Source organism: Equus przewalskii, chromosome 7 (genome assembly GCF_037783145.1).
Source record: "Equus przewalskii isolate Varuska chromosome 7, EquPr2, whole genome shotgun sequence".
Taxonomy (NCBI): Eukaryota; Metazoa; Chordata; class Mammalia; order Perissodactyla; family Equidae; genus Equus; species Equus przewalskii.
In genome coordinates, this window is record NC_091837.1 from 23,574,853 (window position 1) to 23,584,787 (window position 9,935).

Genomic DNA, 9,935 nt, shown 5'->3' on the forward strand with positions numbered 1-9,935 from the left:
AAAGATTTCCCAGAATTGAAGCCAGTGACATCTGACGAGACAGCTTTCCCAAGATGTCCAGACCAGGCCCGTATACCCTTTCTCACTGTTGCTTCTTACTTTAGTCTCTCCCTTTCTTCCTTGGACGGACAATACTTGAGTGGGCCTTTTCCAGTCCCTTGCAAAAGGGGGAACCTACTTCCGGTTACCGTCTTTCAGAAACAGCCTCGTCATGATCCCCTGACAAATTAATCTTTTCACTTGCTTTTTCACGGGGTTGGAAGGTTCAGAATTCACAGAAATCGTTCTTTCTTCTGGACTTGAATCGTTCTTTCTCTGTGTTCTTATCCAAATTCATGGTCTCTAAATTTGCAGCCTTACAGGCTGTATTATTGGGTAACCCATTTGCTGCCCAAACAGTTCTTTTGAGACAACAACACTGTTTTAATACGTGTTTGAAGTTTTGCTATTTTTGCCAAGAGTTTATCAGCTGTTGCTTCAGGATCATTCCTGCGCTGGCTCTTCCCAATGCACTCCATCAGTTCTTTCGGTTTGAATGTGCTCCTGCTCTATTCACTGTGCTGGGATAATAGACTTCAGATGGGAAATGCCTAAGAGTTCTCACTTCTTCCCACCCTTGTTCCTTGATTGTGACCTCAATAAGTTTCCAGTCTATGGACTTTCCCTCTGATGCGGGACACAACACCCAGGAAATGTCCTTCCTGGCACCAGGGGACAACGGCCACTGAATTCAGAAAATCTAACTGTTGTATGTATACACCACATTTTATTTACCCATTTTCATCCATCAGTTGGTGGGTTATTTTCCACTTTTTGACTATTGTACTACGAATGTTTGTGTACAAGTTTTTGTGTGGGCATATGTTCTCATCTTTCTTGGGTCTATACCTAGGAGTGGAATTGCTGGGTCATATGGTAACTGTATATCTAACATTTTGAGAGACTGCCGGACTGTTTCCCCCAGGGGTTGCACCATTTTACATTCCCACCAGCAAGTCCCGAGCGTCTTAATTTCTCCATATCCTCGCTAACGTTTGTTTCTGTCTTTTTTATTCTGGCTATCCTGCCTCTTATTGAAGTGATATCTCATTGTGGTTTTGATTTGCATTTCCCTCATGGCTTGCGATGTTGATTTTCACATGCTTATTGTCAATTTGCATATCTTCCTTGGTGAAAAATCTATTCATATTCTTTGCCTATTTTTAAATTGTATTATTTGTCTTTTTATTATTAAGTCGTAAATGTTCTTTGTATATTCTGGAATCCAATCCCTTGTTAGATGTATGATTTGCAAGTATTTTTCCCCATTCTGTGGGTTGTCTTTTCACTTTCTTGATGGTTTCATGTGCAGCACAAAAGTTTTTAATTTTGATGAAGTCCAACTTATCTATTTTTTCTTTTGTCACTCGTGCTTTGGGATTAACCTAAAAGATCTTCAGCTGAAAGAGTGTGATCTGTCTCCAGTTGTCACCTCTGGAGGCAGAGCACTTTTTCTACATAATAACGATAGTAATAACAAGCACTCTCATTTTCTGGTTACGTTGTTTTATGTGCCAGGCACCATGCTAAGCACAGAAGATGCTATGCCCCTTACTCACTAAATCCCCAGACACTCCCTGTGAGATAGGTGCTAGCATCAGCCCCATTTTACAGATTAGAAAACGGAGGCTCAGAGAGGTGTTTGGACACACAGCCAAAAAGTGACAGAACTGAGAATCGAACCCAGGCCTCTCTCCAAAGACTATATGCCACCCAAGTCCAGCCACGCTATTGCTGCTCAGATATTTGGGAAAATGCTTTGTGAATCAACTTTGAGCCCATTTTCAAGCAGCAAGAGAAAACCAGCCTCCTGATGTTACTCACTAAGACCCTGGAGAAGGGTCCTCTTCAGTTGGCCTATGGACAAGCAAAGGGCAGGCTTGGCAGGGGGACTAGAGTGGGCAAAGGAGGGAGGCAGGAGCACAGCAGGCACGCAAGGGAGCTCTGTGGACAGGCTAGAGAGGAGCAGAGCCCTTCTGTAGGCTGTGGTGAGTGCTCCTGGTTCCCTCACTGACTGGCTGAGCAACCTTGAGCAAGTCACTTCACCTCTCTGAGCCTCAGTTTCCTCATCTGTAAAATGGAAATTATAATGGTACCTCCCTTGTAGGGTTGTTATGAGGATCATCTGATCTAATGCACGTAGACTGCTTTGCTTGATGCCTGGTAGACTCAATTAACAGTTACTGATTACATTTATTGTTACAAGGAATGTGGAAGGGTCTCGAATGTCAGGTTAGGGAGTTTGAGCTTTATCTTTGAGGCAGTGGGGAGCTATTAAAGATTTTACAGCAAGATTGCAACATCATCAGAACTTTAAAGGCTCCTCTGCTCAAGGCCAGCGTAGAGAGGAGAGCTGAGCAGGAAACCCAGCTATCCATGGCTGCTGTGCTTGGACTGGAGTGGCTCAGTGGCCTTTTTGTGATTCTTTATTATATTTGGAGAACATAAATAAACCAAGAGACTTTAGTTACATTTTAAAATTGGACCTAAAAACAGCCAAATAGCCCTGTGCTCTGTTTCTTAGAATCTGCAACTACCGCCCCCAAAACAGACAGAACTAACGAAGATTCAGAGGTGCAAGCCCATGGATGGAACTTCCCTATCCCCCGCCGGGCCCCCCAGCCCTCCTAAGCAAGGGCTGAGATAGTGCTTGGGGCCAGAGGGGATGACGGCTGCCCAGGGTGCCCAGCTGTTATCAAGCCTAGTGTAGCTGGGCAAGGCCAGCTGGGTGTGGCTGGTCCTTATCTTCTGGGGCGCAGAGCCCACTTGCCTGAGCTTTGGGGTGACAGGCAGCTGTATCACCAGGCATTGCTGATGGCCTTGATTGTCCAGAGAGTTGGTGGCATGGGATATGGGATCCCTGGACTCTGGAGACTGTGTGTTCTTGGGCCACTCCCTGGGTCTCAGTATCCCAGACTGTGAAGCAGTGGGTGCCCTGGATCTGATGTGGTCTGAAGGATGTCCTGTGTGTTTGGCACTGGAAGCATTGAGGAGTGTCCTGGATATTTTCTGTTGTTGCCTCACCAGCATCCATTCCTACTCTGTTGTTACAGCATCTCACTTTTCCTTTGGGGAACCACCCCTTCCCCTTCTCTGTCCATGTGGTTTGGGGGCATGTGAGCCAGGACTGGCCAGTGAGAATCCCTGTGATTGGTTCAGGGATGGACGCCTGACCAGAGCCGGCCAATGTGGGTTTGCCTTGAGACTTTAGCTTGAGAAAGAGCCTCTCTCTGAGCTTTGGGTTTGCTGAGCTGATTGAATGGCGCTGCAGTGGTCACGTCTGACTCCACGGAGGAAAACATGCCTGTGTCTGAAGCCAGCACAGAGAAAGCAGGGTCAAGAGAAGGAGACAGGCAGACTCCTGATATCTGAGCAACTTGTTCCAGGCATGCTTCTGGGTGAGCCAAAATTTTCCATCTTTTGCTTAAGCCAGTTTGAGTTGGGTTTCTGGTGTTTATCACCACTAATCCTGACTAACACAAGGAGAATGATAATAATAATTGCGACAACAGCACAATCTATGAGCACTTATTCAACATCAGGCACTGGGTGGGGGGCAGTGGGAGTTGACTGTTCAGCAACTGGCAGTGACATTGTTTAGATTTGCTGGCACAAAATGATAAAGTCAACAGACTTTCAGCAGTTTTCATTATCATTTTTAAATTCTCTACCCCTGTGGTAGGCACAGAGCATGCTGTTCCACCTCCCTTCAAGAAAGGACTTGCTGCCCGGGTGCAGGGAGAGTGGCTGGCTGTGGCTCCTATAGGATCTGCTGTAGCTGCAGAGACTTTGACCGAGGCTGCCCCCTCCCAGGGCAGCCCACGTTTGGGGACTGAACATGGCAGGGTAGAAAGGTCAGGCCATTTCAGCCCAATGGGGGAAACTTTGATCAGCAAGTTTGTCTGGTCGGGATAGGGTTGGCCAAGGCCTTACTGGGCCTCTACCACTGACTGCTCCTTCTCCCCAATCTGGCTCCCCCTTTCCTTTCCCTGATGTGGATCCCTAAAAAGATCTTGCACCCTAAACTCTGTACCAGCCTCTGCTTCTGGAGAACCATCCCATGACAACTCCTGCTGACCTGCACCCGGGGTGGACAGCACCCCTGCCTCTGTGCCGCTCGCAAGCACTGCGCCCACTTTATCCTCTCAACGTACTATTTCCCGCATTTTACAGGGAAGGAAACTGAGACTCAGGAAGGTGAAGATTTGCCCAAATAACTTGTCCACTGTGGTTAGAAAATGCTGAGCCAGAGCTTGGATCCAGACCACATTTATATCACTGTTTTTGCTGCTGTTCAAACATAAAACCAGTCCCGTCTTTCAAGGTTTCAAGGAGCTTAGCATCCGCTGGGGGAACATGTATGTGAAGTCTGTGATCTGAACTTTATCACTTTTCAAAGTCTACAACAGGTGCTGGCAAACATTTTCGGTAAAGAGATGGCAAATATCTCAGGCTTTGAGGGCCATATGGCCTCTGCTGCAGCTAGTCAGCTGTGCTGTGGTGGGGTGAAAGCAGCCAGGGGCAGTATGTAAATGAATTGGTGTAGCTGTGTGCCAATAAAACTTTATTTATAAAAACAGGTGGTGAGGAAAAAAAGAGACAGTTATCCAGATTTGGACCAAGAGCCCGTAATTTGTCCATCCCTGCCCTAGACAATCAATAAAACAATAAATTAAACCTTGATTTGTAGCACTTCCTGAATTCTGTAGTTTAAATACTCCCTACGGCCAGTTTCAGGCTACTGATGTGAGGTCATTGAACTTGGAGTTGAGACAGGCATGTGCAGTAACATATCACACAGATGTAAGAGATAAAAGCAGGGGTAATACTAAAATGTAGTACAATAATTAAGAAGTGATGAGGTTTGAGCACTTATTACCTTCATTTTTAACACAGAGTATTTAGTTGTAAGTTTATATTATTTAACCTTTTGCTGCTTTTTAATGTAATTTTTACTATAATTTAATTTTAAGCAATGCTGGGTTTAAAAAAAAAAACTGGTTTGCAAACTTCCTGAAGAATCAGCAGTGGGTTCTTCTGAGCCCGTAGGAGCTGCTCTGCGGCTCTGGATGCCTGGGGTTTGGGGGATGGGAGGCTCCCGTGACTGGGGAATGGGCAGAGGAGAGCAGTGACGGTGGAGGCTGAGCAGCCGCTATGGCATCGAGGCCCAGGGCACATCAAAAGGGTTTTCTCTTTCCTCTCAGGCCAAACTACCATGACATCAGTAGATCCATCGCTTTCATAAGCCGAGGGTGAAATTACTCAAGATCAACCATTGATCCCTTCCAGACTGAATCTGTGTCCTCACCATCCAAAGTCCCCAAGGTTTTGAACATCTCCCACCTTTCAGTTCAGAACACTGACTTTCATCCTTTACAGAGTAATAGGGGAGGCTTCCAATTTGCTGAGCTGCCTTCAAGACGTTGTTTAACCTCTCTGAACCTCCTTTTCCCATTTCTCAATATTGGGGAGAGCAGTTATGAGTCTCTTTTGCCCACGGGGATGGGAGTAACTGTGTGTCCAATGCTTTGCATTTAACATAACACCCCTGTGAGGAGGCTGTTATTATAATGCCCATTTTACAGTGCAGGTAACTGAGGCTTGGAAAAGCTGAGTGGTTCATACCAGTAAGTGGTGAAGTCGAGATTCATTCCCCCTTGTTCTCAGTCCAAGTTTCTCATTTTTTTCTGGTGTGTCCCACTGCCTCTGGAGATCTTCAGGATTTTTACAAATGAAAAGGATCTGAGAAATCATTCATCCAGGGACTTGAATCCCGAATGACCAGGAGCCAGGAGTGTGACAGAAGAGAGAAGAGCTGGGTGGGATTATGGGGGTTGTATGCTCATGTTTTGTCAACAAGGGCAATGATGACTCAGCTTCAGCCAGTTGTCACTTGTGGGGATGTGGGCCTAGTTTGGCCAGATTTTGTTCCAAAGAAGGTGGAAATTTGAATTTTTATGTGAAATCCACTGATTTGAAAACTCTGTGGTTTTTAATTATATTTATGTGAAATATCCAGAATAAGGAAATCCACAGAGACAGAACACAGATTGGTGGGTGCCAGGGGTGAGAGAAGAGAGGAGTGAGGAGTGACCACCTAATGGATACAGGGTTTCTTTTAGGGGGATGAAAATGTTTTGGGACTAAAGGTGGTGGTTGCACCACACTGTGAATGTGCTAAGTGCCACTAAATCACTCACTTTAAAATGGTTAATTTTATGTTATGTGAATCTCATCTCAATAAAAAAATTGGGCCCGGCCCTGTGGCCAAGTGGTTAAAGTTCCACACACTCCACTTCGGCAGCCTGGGTTCATGGGTTCAAATCCCGAGCATGGACCTACTCCACTCATTAGCAGCCATGCTGTGGCAGCATCCCACATACAAAGTAGAAGAAGACTGGCACAGAGGTTAGTTCAGGGCTAATCTTCCTCGGGCAAAAAAAGAGCAAGACTGGCAACAAATGTCAGCTCAGAGTGAATCGTTCTCACACAAAAATAAAAATAATAATAATTGTACTGGTTCTAAAATTTTCTTTATGATTTTATGCATTTTTTGATATTGGGAAATAGTATTTTCATTCAAGATTAATATACTTGGAAAAGTGAAAAAAAGTATACAGTTCTCTGAAGTTTCACAAACTAAATATACCTGTTTAACCAGCTTAGATATGTATTTTATTTTATTCTTTATAACAGAAGTAATACAAATTAATTTAGGGGAAAAAAAGAGAAAATACAGGTAATTAAAAGTAAAAAAAAAAAAGGAAAAAGAAAATACAGAAAACAGACCCACCCATAATCCTTCATCTACAGACAACCACCACGGACGATTTGGTCATATTAACCCAAGCTACCTTCTAAAAATGTATAAACATACCTAGATATGATATTTTTCTGTACCATAATTTTTTTCCTTATGTTTTGTAAATATTTTTCATGGTAATAAAAACCTATGTTCATCATATATGTGTTGGTATGTATGTGTTTCATTGAAAGGCTATATCATAGTTACTTTAACCGACCCCTAGAACCAGACAAAATCTTACCATTAGAAACAGCATCTACAATGATCTGTCTCCATTGAATGTACAGTTTCTTGGTGGGTTTTTTGTTGTTGTTGTTATTTGTTTGTTGTTGTTGAGGAAGATTGTCCCTGAGCTAACATCTGTGCCAATCTCCCTCTATTTTGTATGTGGGATGCTGCCACGGTGTGGCTTTACAAGCATTGGGTAGGTCCACACCTGGATGTGAACCCACAAACTCTGGGCCACTGAAGGGGAGCAGGTGAACTTAACCACTATGCCACCGGGCTGGCCCCAGTCTCACATTCTTTGACGGGGTTGTTTTCTTTGTTAGATTATTCTGGATTGATAATTAATTATTAATGAATAAATAGCCTGTTTTTTTCAATTGCTTTCTCCTCTGCCCCACACTCCGCCCAGATGCTGCATATTGACAATCTCATGGGTGTAATCCCCCACCTTTCTCCATTTTCCTGCCATCATATACAAGCATACTATAGGCACATACATGGTGGAGTTGACCTTGTTGTGGAAAAATAGGATTCTATACTTTGTGGATCTCTGCATCTGCTTTCCCAAATGTTTACATATCGGCAACTGTGCTGGATATTCTTTTTGCCCCTCCAAAATCTCTTCTCTCCCTGCCCTACTCTACGCCCTAGGCCCCTTTGCTCTCACCAATCAGAGGCTCCAGCAGGAGATGGGAGGGGAGGGAGAAGGGGTATTTACCCCCCAGCTCCCTCTCTGCCAGATGTTGTTTCAGCCACAGCTGCGTTCCTCATCTGAAGGCTACACTCCTGTTGGGTGGCTACACCCTCTCTAGGTTCTGAAACTCTCCCCCCGCATGCCGTTTAGGTCTGGGGGTGGTCACCAATCCCAGACAACTTTATCCTCCCTTATTTGCTTGCCCATGACTCTGAAAATAGCCCTTTCATTAAATACCCTTTAAATCTCTTTCTGAGTGTGCCAGCTATTTCGTGATGGGGCCCCGAACTGATTCAGCAACTAATTTAAAATTCTTAAAAACTCTTAGTGAGCCAATTCACACAAACCTGCCATCAATTTGGACCTTGGAGTTCAGCTCCTTGGTTTATAGATGCAGGAACTGAGGGTAAGTAACTTGCCTGTTTGCCTGGATTCTAGGCCAGGGCAGAGGGAAAATACAGAAAGTTTGCTGAGCCCTGAAGGCAGGCGGTACGAATTATGACCCCCCAGGTCTTGCTGGGCAGCTCTAGCTTCCTGGCTCTATTTCCCAGTTCTGTGTTTCTCAGCCTCCCTCTCGTTCTGAAATGGAAACGAGAAAGACGTAGATGTCTGGAACAGGCAAACTATTTAAGTTCTCCTACATCTGGGCAGTTTTCTAAAACAAAGGCATTGTTGGCTGTGGCCCCTACAGGTGAGAAGAGCCAGAACAAGTGGAATGGGGAAGGAGCAAAGATCTCTCAGGCTGTCCCTTCATAATCTTCTATGAAACAGTCAAATATTGAAAGATAAGCCTCAGTCCACATCCTCTGAGTCCTCAGCGTGTGGGACGCACAGGTCAACATGCATTACCATACCAGGTGGAAGGTGCAGTAAACAGCCCAGCTTTGGGGTGGGTCAGAGAACGATTCTCAGAGCAGGTAATGTTTGAGCTGGATTTTTTTTTTTTTTTTTTAGGAAGATCAGCCCTGAGCTAACCACTGCCAATCCTCCTCTTTTTGCTGGGGAAGACTGGCCCTGAGCTAACATCCATGCCCGTCTTCCTCTACTTTATACATGGGACGCCTACCACAGCATGGTGTTTTGCCAAGTGGTGCCATGTCTGCACTCGGGGTGCAAACCAGCGAACCCCAGGCAGCCGAGAAGCAGAATGTGTGAACTTAACCGCTGCGCCACTAGGCCGGCCCCATGAGCTGGATCTTGAAGGAGGAGCTGAAGTCCCCCTAGCCTGAGATGGTGTTCTAGAAAAGGGATGAGCTGGTACAAAGACCCAGTGCTAAGAAAGACTGAGCAATAAATGTGCCAGAAACTGCTAGAAGTTCCATGTGGCTGGAACACAAGTTGTGTGTGTGTTTTGGGGGACGTGCGTGGGCAGGGGTCAAAAGGCAAGCAGGCATCAGAAGGGTTGTGAAAGATAAGAGAGGAGCATTGGAAAGCCATTGAAAGCTTTTAAGCAGCCGAGTGACAATGTTACCCTTTGGGTACGTTATTCTGGCTGCTGAGTGGAGAATGGATGAAACGGGCAACCTAGAAGCTAAGACAAATACAGAGGGGCTGCATTCTGGAAAAAGATTGGAGTGGTGGAATGGGAGTAGAGGAGGAGGTGACAGACGGCTTTGAAAGCTATGAAGGCAGTAGAAGGGAGAGGATCTGGGTTTTATAATAATAAAAATACTGACAATAATAACATAACATAGTGACTTAAACAATAGCTCTGGTTGCAGACTGTGTAAGTGAGAATCTTCTCCCCGCCCTTTTTATTTGGAAAAATTTCAGACCTCAGAAGAATTGCAAGATGGTTTCCATGAACATCAATACATCCTTCACCAAGACTTACCTATTGTTACATTTTACCTCTCTCTCTCTCTCCCCCATCCCCTCTCTCTCTCTGTCTCCCTTCATATATGCGTGTGGGTGTATGTATAGCTTTTTTCCTGAACCATTTGCAAATTTGTTGCAGAAATCATGGCACCACACCTCTAATACTCCAGCATTGATCTCTTTTGAATAAGGAGATTCTCTTATATAATCACAATACCATTATCTTACTGACAAAATTTAACATCGATACTCTATAATCTAATATAAAATTCATATTCAAATTTTGCCAATTGTCCCAATAATGTCTTATAAAGCGGGTGCTTTTTATTTAAAAAAAATCTAAAATCCAAT